This window comes from Asterias rubens, chromosome 1 (assembly GCF_902459465.1).
Source record: "Asterias rubens chromosome 1, eAstRub1.3, whole genome shotgun sequence".
Classification (NCBI taxonomy): Eukaryota; Metazoa; Echinodermata; class Asteroidea; order Forcipulatida; family Asteriidae; genus Asterias; species Asterias rubens.
The window spans coordinates 28925627-28943340 of NC_047062.1; the positions used below are offsets into that span (position 1 = coordinate 28925627).

Below are 17714 nucleotides of genomic sequence, written 5' to 3' on the forward strand. Positions count from 1 at the left end.
TTTGCAATTTAGGGCACAACTGTTTCCTAAACTGAAGTTTTTTGATGAAAACTTTCACTTGGTTTTCACTGAAATAGTCTCAAAGCACTCAAGACTTAGTTTCCCCCTCAAATTATTATCAACGATTTGAGGAACTAAATGGTTTCAATCTTGTTAAAAGTTTAAATCACTTTTGAAAAATTGATCACTCGTTGTGACAGAAGCTACTTTTGATTCTAAACTTCACACCCCTGTTTTGGGTAACACACATAGGTTCACTCCTTTTTCTGTAAACAACATCACTTTTCCTACAAAACCCGAGACAAATTTATCACTTTGAAACCTTGAAATGACCTGTGACCTTTTATGCATTAATTTTAATTTTGGCTGACCAATTTATGACCTTTGACACAAAATGGAGAGTGAGTTGAACAAGCAAACACACTAAGTTAGTTGAATAATGACAAATTCCATTAAACGCGCCTCAAACTTAAACAAGCTGCAGTTTAGTTCTACTAGTCCGACTACAAAAACCATATCCTCAGATAAAGTTAATGCCTTCTAGCGTATAGTTCTATCATCTGCTATTTCTAAATTCATTTCCTAGAATAAGATTTAGTTGTGAATGTCCCAAGCTCATACAAAAGTACAAATTTTGTATAAGATTTTAATTGCAAACTTGTTTAGTTTTATCAAGTTTGATTTCAAAACCCGTATTCTCTAAGAATTTGACTGTTAACCCTGCAAGTGTTTAGATCAACATTTAGTTTGAATTTAAAATTTGTATCCCAGAATAAGATTTAGTTTTGAATGTCAAAAGTATAAACTTTTATAATTAACTTTTTGTTTCGACGCTGCGTTGAAAATGTATGTAGTTCTACCTAGTATAAAAACCATGGTCTCAAGATAAGTTTTAGATGTAAAGTTTTAGTTGAAAATGTCTCAAAGTTTTTGAGAATTGTTTTGATAAATTTCTGTTAAGATGCTGCGTTGAAAATGAATTAAGTTCTACCTGGTTTCAAAACCATGGTCTAACATAAGTTTTAAGTTTTAGCTGTAAATGTCCCAAAGTTTTGGAGTACTTTTATGATGAACTTTCTGTTCGGCATTGCTTTGAAAACTAAGTCTGTGATCTCCTACAGTAATTTGCCCTTGACCATGACCAGACCATAAGAACCTTGACAAAGACCTGACCTTTGACCTCTTCTAAAAACAACCAATTCAAAACAACTACAAATTATAGGAATCCAATGTCATCTTTGGTATCAAAAGGCAATAAAATTTGTGTTCTTACTAGGTATTTTGGATGTTAAGTGGCATGACCAAGCAGAACATGTTTCTCCAGCCCTCATACCATCAACTGAATAGAAGTCCTCATCATCCACCAAGCCCAGATTCCATTGGCTCAAACGAAGACATCTCAAGGCACCTTTGATGATCTCAATAGACCCCCAGTACAAACCTGTTTACTCAAAAACAAAAGAATGACGTGACCAACAAAAGGCTAAATTATAAGGGGCCCTTATCCGGACGTCTTGAGAGATCGACCAGAACGTTTTAGGGACCAACCACTAACTTCCAGCTCAATCCCTAGTATGATTGCTTCCAAAAAAGCTCGCTCTAGCTCGTAACATTTTGTAAGGCATTACACCAGTGAAGGAGAACACTAGTTGTACATCTAAAAGAATTTCACTGAACGGAGAACATACCTTCCATTGCACCCAGGCCCCCAGGACCAACACTTGTTCCAGGCAGCCGAGGGGGTCCACCAACAGGCACAGGTGTTTGCACAACTCTGCGAGTGTTTCATGGGTTTGGATGAGGCCCTAACATCAAAATGACCTGCTCCTACACAATGAGTCCACATTTTAGATCTTGAAATTTCATTTTAAAAAACCCAACCCCAGTCAGAAAAATAAAGAAACAATTTGAGCAAATTGTGCTGTGTTGAAAGCTCTGAAGTATATTCCTGATATATTTCAGAACAAAAGGACTTGAGTTTTTTTATTTATAAATCAGTAAAAAGTCTACAAATTTTGCAATAATTTTTGATAGAAATTTCCATATCTTTGCAAGATACTGAGATTTCCTTAGTTTTGTTTTGATATTTGATAAAAATGAAACAAAGTAAATGGCCTCTGCTAGCAAGAAAAGTTATTACTTTTTTGAAAGTTTTACACTTTTGAATGGTCTCATTTGTGGGTATAGGAGCAGCTCAAGCATTTATTTTAAGTAAAACAAAGACATATGATTCAGAAATGATTGTTATTCTATAAAAATCAACTGTCAAGATAAATAAGAAATGAAGAGTTTTGTTAAATATTCCATGCAACAGTTTAAATCAGAGTGCTCTCTGACTAGTAAAACTGTGTGCCAAGAAGACAATCAGATTGCCCTGATTATCCGCAAAGGAAGGTTTCAATTATATTCATCCAAAAGTTATGCAAACAATTTATTTAATAATACTTCTTTGTACAGTTTCAGTCTGAGTGTTCTATGACTGGTAAAACTGTGTCCCAAGAAGACAATCAGAGTGCCCTGATTCTCTGCAAGGGAAGGTTTTCTTGAAGATTTTGTTTTGTGAATTTGGCATGTATGAATCTGAATCATTAACCTTTGAGTGGGAAAGGGAATAATGTTTCTAAACTCAAGGGGAAATCTAAACACTAGTCAAAGTATGTGAAAGTGGTTACCATACAAGGAAAGTATGCATAACTCACGACACAAAGGGAAGTGTCGGTAACTCACGACACCAAGGAAAGTGTCAGTAACTCAACACCGAAAGGGCACGACACAGAGGGAAGTGTCAGTAACTCACCACACAAAAGGAAGTGTCAGTAACTCACGACACAAAGGAAAGTGTCTGTAACTCATGACAAAAAGGAAATGGTCTGTAACTCATGACAAAAAGGAAATGGTCTGTAACTCATGACACAAAGGGAAGTGTCAGTAACTCATGACACAAAGGGAAGTGTCAGTAACTCAAGACACAAAGGGAAGTGTCAGTAACTCATGACACAAAGGGAAGTTTCTGTAACTCATGACACATAGGGAAGTGTCAGTAACTCAGGACACAAATGAAAGTGTCAGTAACTCACGACACAAATGAAAGTGTCTTTAACTCATGACACAAAGGGAAGCGTCAGTAACTCATGACACAAAGGAAAGTGTCAAAACTCATCGCACAAAGGGAAGTGTCAGTAACTCATGACACGAAGGGAAGTGTCGGTAACTCACCGCACAAAGGGAAGTGTAATAACTCACGACACAAAGGGAAGTGTCAGTAACCCACGACACCAAGGGAAGTGCCAGTGACTCAAGACACTATAACTAAGGGAAGAAACAGTCTTCGAACTAAGCCTTAGACAACATTCCAGTAAGTAAACTTGATAATTTACCACACAAGGGCAAGTGTGAGCAATTTACCACCATAGCAAAGTGGACGTGCCAGAAATCCTACACAAGGGGAAGTGCGTGAAATTCCCAACACGAGGGAAAGTGTGAGCAATTCACCACACAAGAGTAAGTGTGAGCAATTCACCACACAATCATAAACTTTATGATCCACCCCTGTAATAAAGACCTACAACTAAATACAAACTCCATAAAGGTTGCAACATCTGTGCTGGGGATGGCAGGAACTCCTTGTGAAGATATGACACTCTCTGTCTGGATTACTTGATCTGTAGAACATGAAGAAGAAAAAAAAACGGAAAAAGATAATGATTTAATATCTTCGTTGGTACAGGAATTACCAAAAATTAATAAATTCATAAGGGGTATTATATTTTTGTCCCAAATGAGCTAAAATTTGATAAAGGTAAGCATTGTATTTTTGCGCCAAATTGGCTAAAACTTGATAAACTCACGAAGGGGAAGACTTGCATTTTTGTTGAAAATTTAATAAGTTTGAACAAAATATAAAAGGGCGAGCCTTGGGTTTTGGGGGCATGGACTCAATGGAAAGAAGTCAATGAAGAGTGAAGTTTCAGTTTTAGCTACAGTCAATAGAGGGCGGTACAACAACTCTACAGGAGGAACACCCCAGTGCCCCCGGCATGAATCAAACAAGAGTCCTGGAGGTGGAAGGCGATGTTAGAAATTAGATACCACTACACAACTATTGAATTAGCAATTGCTTTTGAATCGTACCTGTAAACATCAAGTTGAATGAGTTGTCATCAGGAAGATTGCTGGACACTGGGCTTCAATAATGACAGCTTGAGACATCACTTCTGCTCTGTGAGACAGACAGCCACTATGACTGGATGATCTGACCATCCCTGTTTGGATCACTTCATCTGTAGATGAAAAAAGAGAACAAGGTTCAAGATTTGGCTGAAATTCAAGAATTATTTCTCTCTCATTGAAAAAGGAGTCTTCTGACCAGTTACTGGCCTCCAAAGGACCAAGGCGTTAAACCTTGCATCTATGTCAAAAATGGGCTGAAATTTAATAAAATCACAAGGGGAAGTAAGCCTTACATTTTTCTCAAAAAATTGCTGAAAATTTGATAACATCACAATGGGTAAGCCTTGCATTTGATGAAATTGGATGAAATAACGAGGCCTTGAATTTTGTAGAAATGGGCTGGAAATTTGATTAAAAAACGAGGGTGAGCCTTGCATTTCCGTTGAAAGAGGGCTGACATTTGGTAAAGTCACAAGGGGTAAGCCTTGCATTTTTTTCTTAAATGGGCTGAAATTTGGGGCTTGGATTCTCCTTTTTGTGAGCAGTGACAGAAATGTCAGAAATGTGATTCATTTCATTTATAAATTCACATGTTTTTGGTTTTAGCCTTACATGCTTGTCCAAAATGGGCTAAAATTTGATAATAAAATCACACGGGGTTGTTAGCCTTGCATTTTTGTTGAAAATTTGATGAAATTGAGATGAAATCACAAGGCCTTGCATTTAGTAGAAATTAGGCTAAGAATTTAATAACAATCACAAGGGGTAAGCCTCGCAATTTCATTGAAAATGGGTTGAAATTTGATAAATTCACAAGGGGTTAAAGACACTGGACACTATTGGTAACTGTCAAAGACTAGTCTTCACAGTTGGTGTCTCTCAACATATACATAAAATAACCAACCTGTGAAAATTTGAGCTCAATCGGTCGTCGAAGTTGCGAGATAATAATGAAAGAAAAAAACACCCTTGTCACACGAAGTTGTTTGCTTTCAGATGCTTGATTTCGAGACCTCAAATTCTAAACTTGAGGTCTCGAAATCAAATTTGTGGAAAATTACTTCTTGTTCGAAAACTACATCACTTCAGAGGGAGCCGTTTCTTACAATGTTTTATACCACCAACCTCTCCCCATTACTTGTTACCAAGTAAGGTTTTATGCTCATAATTATTTTGAGTAATTACCAATAGTGTCAACTTCCTTGAACCTTGCATGTTTGTCAAAAAAAGGCTGAAATTTGATAAAATCACAATAAATAAGCCTTGTATTCTTGCCAAAAAATGAGTTGCAAATTTTAGGCATTTTCCATTTCGTGACGGTGACAGTGTCAGAAATGTGATTCATTTTATTTCAATTATTCTGGTTGTGAAGCTAACGTATCTTTTAGAAAAGCGCACTTAATAATCACTGTACTAGCCAATAACCCAATGAAGAGAAGAGAATGAGGATTGAAGTTTCAGTTTTCGATGTGACAGGAACACCCACGAAAATTGTTTCAGGGAAAACCCCACGCAGTCGCAGTGATAACGCAAGTCTCGTAGTGCCCCCCTGCATGATTCAAACAGGGGGTCCTACATGTACAGGGGCCAATTTCATAGAGCTGCTTAAGCACAAAAAGTAGCTAAGCACAACAAAATTATGCTTACGAGAATAAGGTTACCAGCCAAACTACCATGTCACATGCACAATTTGTGACTGGTATCCTGCTCATTTCTGCTTAGCAGACGATTGTTAAGCAATATTTTCTGCTTAACCAGCTCTATGAAATTGGGCCCACGTATAGTTGGAAGATCAGGGTAGGAAATTAGATCACCAATTAGGTATTATCAATATCGCTTTTATATCGTACCTTAAAACATGAAGTTGAATGGGTTTATATATTCGCAGATTGCTTGAAACAAGACTTCAGTAGCTTGAGCGACACTTCTGCTCTGTGGGACAGACAGCCACTATGACTGATGATCTGACAACCTCCAATTGGATCACTTCATCTGTTGGTGAAAACAAGAGAATAAGGTTCAAGGTTCATTTATTTTCCCTAGCAAAGTGTCAAAAGAAAATAAAACATTGTCACGGGTAAGCCTTACATCTAGGTAAAATTGGGCTGAAATTAAAAAAATCCACACGGGTAAAGAGTAAGCCTTGCACTTTTGCTAAAAATTGGCTGAATTTGATACCATCACACATTCACAAGAGGAAGTCCTTGCATTTTTTAAAACAAATTTCAATGAAATTGGATTAATCGCAAGGATTTGCACTTTGTAGAAAATGGGCTGAAAATTTGATACAATAACAAGGGGTAAGCCTTGCATTTTTGTATAAAATGGGCTGAAAGTTGGGGCATGGAGTCACCATTTTGTGATCGATGCAACTTTCTAATTGTTAAAAAAAAGAGGAGATTGCCAATCACACTTGACTTTTGTACAGTGTTTTTCAGTTTTCTATGGCATTTTTCTCTAAAATAAAAAGAGAAAATCAGCTGATCCTAGCTGAAAAATTGCATGCCTGAGTGACAATGTCAGAAATGTGATTCATTCCATTTAAAAACTCAAATGTTTATTTTTTGCCTTAGATGTTTGTCAAATTGGAATTTAAATTTGATAACGGTAAGCCTTGTATCTTTGCCCAAAATGAGCAATAATTTGACAAAATCACGAGGGGGAAGCCTTGCATGTTTGACAAAAATTTTGATTAAAGTTTGATGAAGGCAAGCCTTGTATTTTTGCCAAACAAAAAATTGGCTAAAATTTGATAACATTACGAGGGGGAAGCCTTGCAGTTTTGTGTGAGCAGTGGGGGCATGGATTCACCTTTTTGTGAGCAGTGACAGTGTCAGAAATGTGATTCATTTCATTTCATTTATTCTGGTTGTGAAGCTAAAGTATAGAAACGCAAAATTAATCACAGCCAAGAACCCAATGAAGATAAGACAATGAAGAGTAAAGTTTAAGTTTTAGGTGTGGGAGGAACACCTCAGAAATTATTCCATGAACACCACGCAGTGCCCCCGGCGTGATTTCAATAGGGAGTCCTAGAGGTGGTAGGCGATGTTGGAAATAAGATGTACCACTACACCAACTATTGACCACCAGTTTAAATTTTCAATTGTTTTTGTATCGTACCTGAAACATGAAGTTGAATGAGTTGTCACTGGGAAGATTGCTGGACACTTGGCTTCAATAATGACAGCTTAAGACATCACTTCGGCTCTGTGTGACAGACAGCCACTATGACTGATGATGTGACAATCTCTGTTTGGATCACTTCATCTGTAGATGAAAAAAGGGAATAAGGTTCAAGGTTTATTTATTTTCCTAGAGTATCATAAGAAAATATACATTATCACTCCAAAGAAATCAATATAAAGAATAAATCTTTTAGAGTCAGAAGAACAATTTTCTACTTCTACAAGTGGAATATGGAAATATGAAGTTAAACCCCAAAACAATTCGGGGGAGAAGTATATGTGAGTTTCCTTGTACACCCTGAAAAACTTTGCTGTGAAACCCAAGTGAAATTTCAATGAAGAGCCGGATTTGGTTGAAAATCAAGAATTATTTCTCTCTCACTGAAAAAACGAGTCTTCTGACCAGTTACTGGCCTCCAAAATACCAACGAGTAAACCTTGGATCTAGGTAAAATTGGGCTGAAATAAAATACAAATGACAAGGGTTAGGGCTAAGCCTTGTTTTTTTTGTTTTTTTAATTAAAAATTGGCTGAATTTTTATAAAATCACACATGGAAGGCCTAAGCCTTGGAATTTTGTGAAAATTTGATAACATCACAAGAGGATGTCCTTGCATTTTTGTTGACAATTTTGATGAAATGGGATTAATCGCAATGCTTTGCATTATACCGAAAATGTGCTGAAAATTTGATATAGTAACAAGAGGAAAGCTTTGCATTTGTGTAAAATGGGCTGAAATTTTGGGCATGGATTCACCTTTTGGAATCCCACCTTTTTGTGATCGATGCAACTTTCTAGTTGTAAAAAAAAAAAAAAAAGAGGAGATAGCCTATCAGTATCACACTTGACTTTTGTACAGTGTTTTTCAGTTATGTATGGCATTTTTTTGTAAGAAAAAAGAGGAAATCAGCTGATCCTAGCAGAAAAATTGCATGCCTGAGTGACAATGTCAGAAATGTGATTCATTCCATTTAAAAAATCAAATGTTTTTTTTTTATGCCTTGCATGTTTGTCAAATTTGGATTTAAATTTGATAAAGGTAAGCCTTGTATCTTTGGCCAAAATGAGGAAAAAATTGATAAAATCACAAGGGGGACCCCTTGCAGTTTTGTGTAAGCGGTGGGAACATGAATTCACCTTTTTTGTGAGCGGTGATAATGTCAGAAATGTGATTCATTTCATTTATTCTGGATGTGAAGCTAAAGTATCTAAATAGAAAAGCAAAATTAATCACAGCCAAGAACCTAATGAAGAGAAGACCATGAGGAGTAAAGTTGAAGTTTTGGATGTGGGAGGAACACCCCAGAAAATTATTCCAGGAAAACCCAACCAGTCACAGTGATAACCCAATCCACGTAGTGATCCTGGCGTGATTTAAACAGGGGGGTCCTATAGAGGTGGAAGTCGTGGTAGGAAATAAGATACAACTACACCAACTAGACCACCAGTTTTGTATTATCAATATCACTTTTGTATCGTACCTGAAAACATGAAGTTGAATGAGTTGTTATATCGCAGACCACTTGAAACAAGGCTGCAGTAGCAACAGCTTGAGACATCACTTCTGCTCTGTGGGACAGACAGCCACTATGACTGATGATCTGACAACCTCTGTTTAGATCACTTCATCTGTAGATGAAAAAAAGAGAATAAAGTTCAAAGTTCATTTATTTCCCCACAGTATCAAAAGAAAACAGACAGTATCACTCACAATAGATCAGTATAAAGAAACCTTACAGTACAGATATCAAAACTACAGTAAATTAAGCACTGCTGAGTGCTGAGGGATCCATCTTTGAAGCAGAGCATTGCATGCATTTACACTGAGACAGAGAACAAAAATTGTCTACCTCTTCGAGTGTACCAAGGAAATCCAATGAGATATAAAATTTAATATGGGGATCAAATGTGATTTTGCCTTGTATGCCCTGAAAATATCTGCTATGAAACCACCGTGAAATCTCGATGAAGAGCAGGATTTTACTGAAATTCAACAAACTATTTCTTATTCACCAATGCTTTCATGGAACTGCAATTCCCTTAATCCACCTTGGACAAAGGGTGTCTCCAGGGCCCAATTTCATAGAGCTGCTAAGCACACAAATTTGCTTAGCATGACATTTTTTGCCTTGATAAAAACAGGATTACCAACCAAATTTCCACGTGATTTTCAGGATAAGCAAACAACAGCTGAATACCTGTAACAAGCAATATGCAACAAATGGAAATTTGGTTGGTAATCCTGCTTTTACCACTGGAAGAAATTTCATGCTAAGCAAATTTATGTGCTAAGCAGCTCTATGAAATTGGGCCCTGACCATCTACTGGCCTCCAAGAATTTTAGACAAGGCACAGGCATCACAGGGAGGAGTTGGACTGATGATTAGCCAGAGAGCGAGGAAGGTACTACTGGGAGAGCTATCTCATTTTGCGAGGATTCTTATGCCGAGTTAAACAGCAAGCCACTCACAACCGTCATCGTAGTCGACTCGCCAACCAACGCAACCGGAGGCCGGTTTATAGTGGATGGAAATCTTGAAGCGTGATCCTCAAAAACACAGTTTATAGTCATTGCTGAGGCATATACTGTTTTTTTTTATGATCGCCTCGTCAAGATCACCATCGCCTGACCAACTATAACCACAGGAACACCTCTACGAGACCTTTACAGCAGCAGTACCCGTTCTTCGTGGGGCGCTTTAGAAATGCTTGTGTATTATTACAGAAACAAGTCATAGGTCATTGTTTACTTCAATAAAGAGTTTTATTGGTTGTTTAATTAAACTTAAACATTTTTAAACAATAGGAGTTAGTTTGAAATTAGTTAAAGAAAAGCAATGACTGTGCTGGAGGACTACTTCACAGAGCAGATTCCTCTGTAGCATGAAAATACCAGAGTTTAATCTATTTCTGTGACATTAGGTGAAAGGAGCATACTGTTACTGTGAATGCCATGTTTGAATATGGGAATGTTACCAAGTAAACAAAGCAAAGTAATGGTTGCCATTCATAACTGCTTATATACACTGTACAGTTCAATCATGTTTACCATATTCACCAGATTTTATCATATTCGTATCCCCCCCCCCCTCCAAATGATAGTAGCTAGACTGCACAAACAACTGACAAATTACTTCAAAAACAACTAGAGAATCTGTTTTGGAAACATCACTTTTCTTTTGGATGAAAGACTGTTTTCTTTCTTGCTCTTTGTTGAGTTCATTTTTTGAGATGCATGCATTATTCTCCATCAATGGGAAAGAGCCAGGTAGACTCCAAACGCAAGCCCAACAAGTTGCACATTGTCAGTTTTACATGTATTATTATTTTTAACAAAAGAAACATCATGAGTTTACAGACTTAAAAAAATAATAATAATAGTTTGAAGAAAAGGTTTTCCCTTGAACCTCATAAAAACTGGACCCCAAAGAGTTAAAAAAAGATTGGGTCAGGAAAAGAAACAGAAACGTACCGTGTATCTCAAAAAAGCTATACACTTATGGCTGCCGAATAAAAAATCTATATGATTGTGTGGGAAAAGGTTTAGATGTATGGATAGCTTACAGATTCAACTTTAATATGCAGGCCTGCGAGTGGGTCATGACAAAAAATAGGACACCAAAAAGTTCTAAATTAATTCATGCTTGGGTGAGCATTGCTAACTGAAGAATAAGTAGCCAACATCTTGCTCCAAAGTACTTAACTCTCACAGATTGGAAGGCTAACTACTGCGCAACCTAATTTTCATACCCATTACAAAAGTGAGCAGTACTCACCCAACCTTGAACTATTTTCAAACGATTTGATGTCAATATGAAAGTTGAGTTCATAAGCTATCACACATATAAACCTCTTCCCCCAGAATCATATATTTTTTATTTGGGAGCCGTTTAAAAAGTGTATAGTTTTTTTTAAGAGACACCCTGTATATCCAAAGAGCTCATAAACAAATCAAACTGGAATGTTTACAAAGCAAATATAAATGAAAGCTGTTGCGTTATTTGGCAATCAAACAAAACTAACATCTCCCACTTCTACTGCAGCGTACAGAACATGTTAAAGGTACAGCTTTACAGACCTTCATGCACATGACGTCATTTGAGTAGGGCGCCCTCCCTCAACTAGAGGTAAAAAAGAAGATAGCTCATTGGCTGAACCTTTTTGCCATGCACACATGGCTTTGCTTTCCATTGTTTCATCATCGTTTTACTAAGGACCATGTCACACAAAGCAGTTTACTGGCAACCAGTTCCAGGCTATCTCAAGGAAGAAAAGCCATTCACATTTCAAGGTTCACAATTTTTGTTGTTGATCGTAATACAATGTGATAAAAAATTACTCTAACGTCGCCTGACACACAAGGCCTGAAGGCCACTTAAAGGTGTGGGCTACAATTATTTTTTTGTCCAGAGGCCGTTGCCACCTACTCCTAGGGCTGAAACAGGGTTACCCCTTTTACAGTCCATACGGATGTAGGCTTGGGTATCATCAATTCGAAGCCTGGCCGGTAGAGCAGAAAGCACTACCTCCCATGTGCGCTACCAAGGTGGTCCTGCAGCATGCACTGCAGTTGGATGCCTCCAAGTTGCCTGCAAAAGTAGCCTTGTGTCACAAGGCCCTAAGATGGTGGCAAGGTGACGTCATTGCATAAGGTCGATCAAATATAGCTGACACTATAATGAAGTTCATTGAACGTCTAAGATTTCAAACTACTTCACTTCATATTGAAATAGAGCTAGCCAGTATCAACGACCATGATGGATCATGACTACTTCCAGAGCTACAGTCAAGTTTTATAACAAGGATATTGTAAATAAAAAAACAAAAGAGAAACCAGGGTTCAAATGAAGTTTTAAAAAGAAGTAAGAACATTACATAATAATAAACAGTATCAGGTATTTATTTACATTTTTATTGAAGAGAAGAAAACAAAAATCAACATAACTTCTCTGAGATAAAGCGTGGTTTAAATTTCCCCTTGAATAAATTGGTCATATGATATTGAAAACGGTAATCACGAATTATGAAATCCACTGCAGACTTAGCTTCAGTCCCAGTAACAAAATCAAACCTTCTCAAAAAAAAATGTTCTATTTGAATGTAAAATGAACAAGATTTCTGTTTTTTTTTTCTCTCTTATTTTTTTGTGTGTGTAGAAAACTGGCAAAATCTGCCATGCCTGCGAAAACAATCAATGCCTGTAGGACCATGTCTGAATAAGCCTTTTGAAACTACATTGACTTGCTGAGTCACAAGTTAGCGCTAACATTTGTATTCCTTAGACCTGTAGAGACAGTTGCTATGTCAAATGGTCCGGGGTAACCCTTTTATTTATAGCAACCTTGTCAGGTGTTTGCCATCTCTTTTGTAACTACGCAAAAGCTTGCCCCCAATCATGTGAAATAACATCTGGCTCTATAATCAGAGGAATTCAAATTTAAAGGAACACGTTGCCTTGGATCGGTCGAGCTGGTCTTTGAAAAGCGTTTGTAACCATTTGTTATAAAATGCATATGGTTTGAAAGATGTTTTAAAAGTAGTATACAATGATCCAAACACATTTGCCTCAAAGTTGTGAGGTTTTCCTTTTACTTTGCGAACTAACACTTTCGGCAATTTATGGGAGTCAAAAATTTGACTCTCATAAATGGCCGACCGTGTTAGTCGACAAGGTAAAAGGAAAACCACCCAATTTAGAGTGATACTTGTATGGATCATTATACTCTACTTTTAAAATATCTTTCTAATCATCTGCATTTTATAACAAATGAATACAAACGCTTTTCAAAGACCAACTCGACCGATCAAAGGCAACGTGTTCCTTTAAGTGTTAACTTGTGATCAAGCACGTCAATGTACCCAACAATAATCAAATCTGACACGCAAATGTCTTATTGACATTGTTGCTAATAAGTTTCCTATAGACCATGTGAACCTTGTTTACAATAAGTGTGACCTTGTACATTCTTGAAGTATTCTGGCAGGCACTGTACTACACTGGTCATATGGGAAAGTTGACATTTTGTGTCATAATTTCCACATCAATCCAAGAGTTATGAAAGTAAAAGCTGGACAAGTTTTGAGATGTGCCCCCTTTCATCATATCAAAAGTTGATAAGAGTTAGACAGTGCAATCTCCATAAACTATAAGAGTTAATGTGTTCTTCCACTGAGCTGTGTACAAATCATGCTTGCAGGAAGTCCAGGCTCGTGGGTCTTTTGTTAACATGTGATATCACAGGTCACATCGTCTATAGGTATCCAATGCATTCATGCTTGTTCATGTGATGACCGAGCCATAATCACAGCTGAACATTCTAAAACGCGCTTTTTTTTATGACCACTTAGGGTTGGAAAGGAATGGGAGGTCCTCCACTTTTTTTGGACAGAATGCCCCGAACAGATAACCACAGTGTTAATTTAATATAAAATAAGCTATGACTAGTTCACTACTGTTTGTAAACTTGCTTATCACCAAACTACAATTCTACCAAATCTGCTACATTACAATTCTACATATCAATTATATAAAATGCAGCCTTTTGGTAAAATTTTCGTAAAATATAATATTTGCATGATACACACGTGTGATCAATAGGCTAATTTAATGCAGAACATACTAACAATGGGGTCAACTGAACAACAGCGACTGAGACTCTACTATTTGACTACCCTGAAAATTTGTGTACTTTAAAAAAAGGGGGCAATTTCTTTGCTGAAAAAGGACACTTAAGATGGAAAATGAATTGTGACCATGGACAAAATATCATGGGGGCACCAAGGCAAACATTGGGGCAACAGAGGCAAATAATACAGCACCAAAACAAAAAAATTGAATGGGATCAACATTGTGCCATCTGTAGTCAGTTCTTTTCTAATTGTGCCATGGAAAGCAATCTTGTTTTGCTTTGTACATGATATGAACTGCAATGAGACTACCTTGTGTAAATGTTCATCAATAATGTTAAGACCTTTGTTGCATGTAGGTTTAAATCGTTCTGTTATGAATGCACTTGTCGAAATATCTAGACAGGGAAATACATTTACATGTACATGTATAGTATTGTCCAATAGGACGATGGGTATTTCATGATGGGATCCAGACAATAGGTACTAGGTACACTGGGTACTAGGTACACTGGGCACTAGGTACACTGGGCACTAGGTACACTGGCACTAGGTACACTGGTTACTAGGTACACTGGGTACTAGGTACACTGGGTACTAGGTACACTGGGCACTAGGTACAATGGGTACTAGGTACACTGGGTACTAGGTACACTGGGCACTAGGTACACTGGGCACTAGGTACAATGGGTACTAGGTACACTGGGTACTAGGTACACTGGGTACTAAGTACACTGGGTACTAGGTACACTGGGTACTAGGCACACTGGGTACTAGGTACACTGGGTACTAGGTACACTGGGTACTAGGTACACTGGGCACTAGGTACACTGGGCACTAGGTACAATGGGTACTAGGTACACTGGGTACTAGGTACACTGGGTACTAAGTACACTGGGTATTAGGTACACTGTGTACTAGGTACACTGGGTACTAGTTACACTGGGTACTAGGTACACTGGGTACTAGGTACACTGGGTACTAGGTACACTGGGTACTAAGTACACTGGGTACTAGGTACACTGGGTATTAAGTACACTGGGTACTAGGTACACTGGGTACTAAGTACACTGGGTACTAGGTACACTGGGTACTAGGTACACTGGGTACTAGGTACACTGGGTACTAGGTACACTGGGTACTAGGTACACTGGGTATTAGGTACACTGGGTACTAGGTACACTGGGTACTAGGTACACTGGGTATTAGGTACACTGGGTATTAGGTACACTGGGTACTAGGTACACTGGGTACACGGTACACTGGGTACTAGGTACACTGGGTACTAGGTACACTGGGTACTAGGTACACTGGGTACTAGGTACACTGAGTATTAGGTACACTGGGTACTAGGTACACTTGGTACTAGGTACAATGGGTATTAGGTACTAAGTAATGCGATACCTTTACTAAGTACTATGTAATAACTAATGAGAACTAAAAAGTACAAGATAGACAATGCTACGTACTGGCTGTAAACATCTACGTCTTCAACAACATGACTTTAGAATCAAGCTCTAAAAATGGCAGACTATTCACATACAGTTGATAGGGAATTATTCCCAAGGCGTATATTGCATTGATTTTCATTTCAATTTCATATTCATGTCATGCCTTTGACATCAGTGTTTCCCCTGGCTGATGACCTGAGTGAGGTCGTCAGAATTCAAACTGACAATTGAAGCAAATTTCACATGGCTGCTTAAGCACAAAAACAGCCTAGCACAACAAAATAAGGGTACTGGCCAAATTACCATGCCACGTGAAAATTCATTCAGGAATATTTTCTGCTTAAGCAGCTCTGTGAAATTTAGCCCAGGGCCCAATTTTACAGAGCTGCTTGAGCAAAAAAAGCAGCTGAGCCGAGTAACAAAGTTGTGCTTACCATAATAAGGTTACCTGCCAAATTAGCATGCCATGTGTTCAGTTTGTGACTGGTATCTCAGAATGCAGCGCTGCAAACCAAACCAGAATAATCTGGACCCAATTTCATAAAGTCTGCAAGCACAAATCTTGCTTAGCACAAAATACTTTTGCTTAGCAAAAATAGGCTGGTCCTCAACACCATACAGTTACCATTGCTGTGACTGGTACCTCGGTCATTTCTTGATTAGCCTAGAAATTTGCTAAGCAGAATTGTTCTGCTTAACTGGGCCCTAGCGATAATCCCCCCAAAAACCCCAAGTCCCATTATGTTTAGTATTAAACCTTTCAATTTCTACACGATCACAAAAAATGCACAATTACAAATTCCCCTCACAATCAGTATACAATTACATTATAATTAAATCTTAATATTCAAATATTTCAGGACAAGTGAGGTTCCAAAATGTCGGTCCATGCAAAACAAATGGTGATGCTCTTAAGAAACAGATCACATATTTCCACAAGGATCATCTCATAACCTTCTTTAGATGGCAAAAGTAAAAAGTTGCTTTTGGAACCTTGTCAGGAGATAAAAAGCCAACAATAACGCAATGGTAACTTGCTCTATAGACCTGCCTCCATCTTGATCATGTTCCTCGTATTGAATATACAACAATGAATGCTAATAATCATTTTGAAAATTGGAACCAGACTATTTTGTTCTTCCAGCCTCGGTTTGGTAACACTGATATCAATGGGAGAAATTCTTAATGGCTGCACCGTGATAAAGGTCTATTGAAGAGGACTTGCAAGCTTTGAGGTTGTTTCAAATGCAAAGTCAACCCTCTCACTCTAGTTGCAATAAATCCTGGACCATCCCGTTCGTTAACAGCAATCACCATTGGTTTCTAACATGGACTCACATCTTGTAGGTCATACACTAAAGTGATAATGACAAGTAAAAGTTCTCTAAATAGTTTCTTAAAAAGCTGGTGGTCTGCACGAAATTTGACTGCACTCAAAATGTGCAAAGGCACTTTCCGGATGTACGCTTTAAAATTGTGGTGAATTATACAAAGGTATGCTTTAGTACGTCGGTGAATTATACAAAGATGTCACACTTTTGGATACAAAAATAGGCCACAGAATTACATACAAAGTTTTTAACACTCACAAAAAAGTGACTTCATTAAAACCAGCCATATATTATGCATTGAGTTTTGGGTCTTTTCCAAACATCGTTTTCAACTCAGGCTTGAGGCTAAACCACTGTGAATGTTCGCTCTTACTAAAAGTGTCAATGAGTTCTAACCCATTAGCCAGAGCTTGTAAGAGCTGGCCAGAGACTGCTGTTTTGAAAAGGCCCAAAGGTAAAGAGAGAAATACTACATCATGAAAAGGCTCATGCCACTAGATAATGTGTATCAGAATAGTACATAAAACTGCTGAAGTGGTGCAGACAACAACTTTTATTTCAATTGAAGTGATTTCATAATTTGTTCATTGTTTTAAAAGATAATCCTCAAACTTGTGGCAAGCTAAAATTTGGTTCCAAAGTGGTTAACGATCAGTTAATAGAATGCTTGGCTTGGATGAGCATATTGTTTGTTAATTAACTTATAAGCACAAAATTTCAAATGACAATTAATTTACAAGGCCCATAAAACTGGACTTCGTTGTTTGTGAAATTTCAATATAAAAACGCAATCATTAAAAAAAACAAAAAAGTAATCCCTAATATTTCATTGCATTGTGATATTGCAGAATTTACCCTTATGCCTCTACGTTACAAAACCATTATGGCTACCATTGAGACAAATTATTCAAGAGGGTAAGGAGTGCATTTAAGGGTTGTGCATCTA

The 17714-nt window shown here is 37.6% G+C and overlaps 2 long non-coding RNA genes across 2 annotated transcripts; one reads left to right on the forward strand and one right to left on the reverse strand.

The window, feature by feature from the left end:
• Positions 1-2149: 2149 nt before the first annotated feature.
• LOC117300454 lies at positions 2150-7394 on the reverse strand. Its single transcript, XR_004520175.1, has 4 exons — positions 7294-7394; positions 6021-6162; positions 4132-4280; positions 2150-3662 (listed from the first exon to the last, which is right to left on the reverse strand). It is a non-coding gene; the product is annotated as an uncharacterized LOC117300454 (long non-coding RNA).
• Positions 7395-13432: 6038 nt separating this feature from the next.
• On the forward strand, positions 13433-17235 carry LOC117307258. The gene is made up of 2 exons (XR_004521059.1): positions 13433-15163; positions 15340-17235. It is a non-coding gene; the product is annotated as an uncharacterized LOC117307258 (long non-coding RNA).
• Positions 17236-17714: the final 479 nt, after the last annotated feature.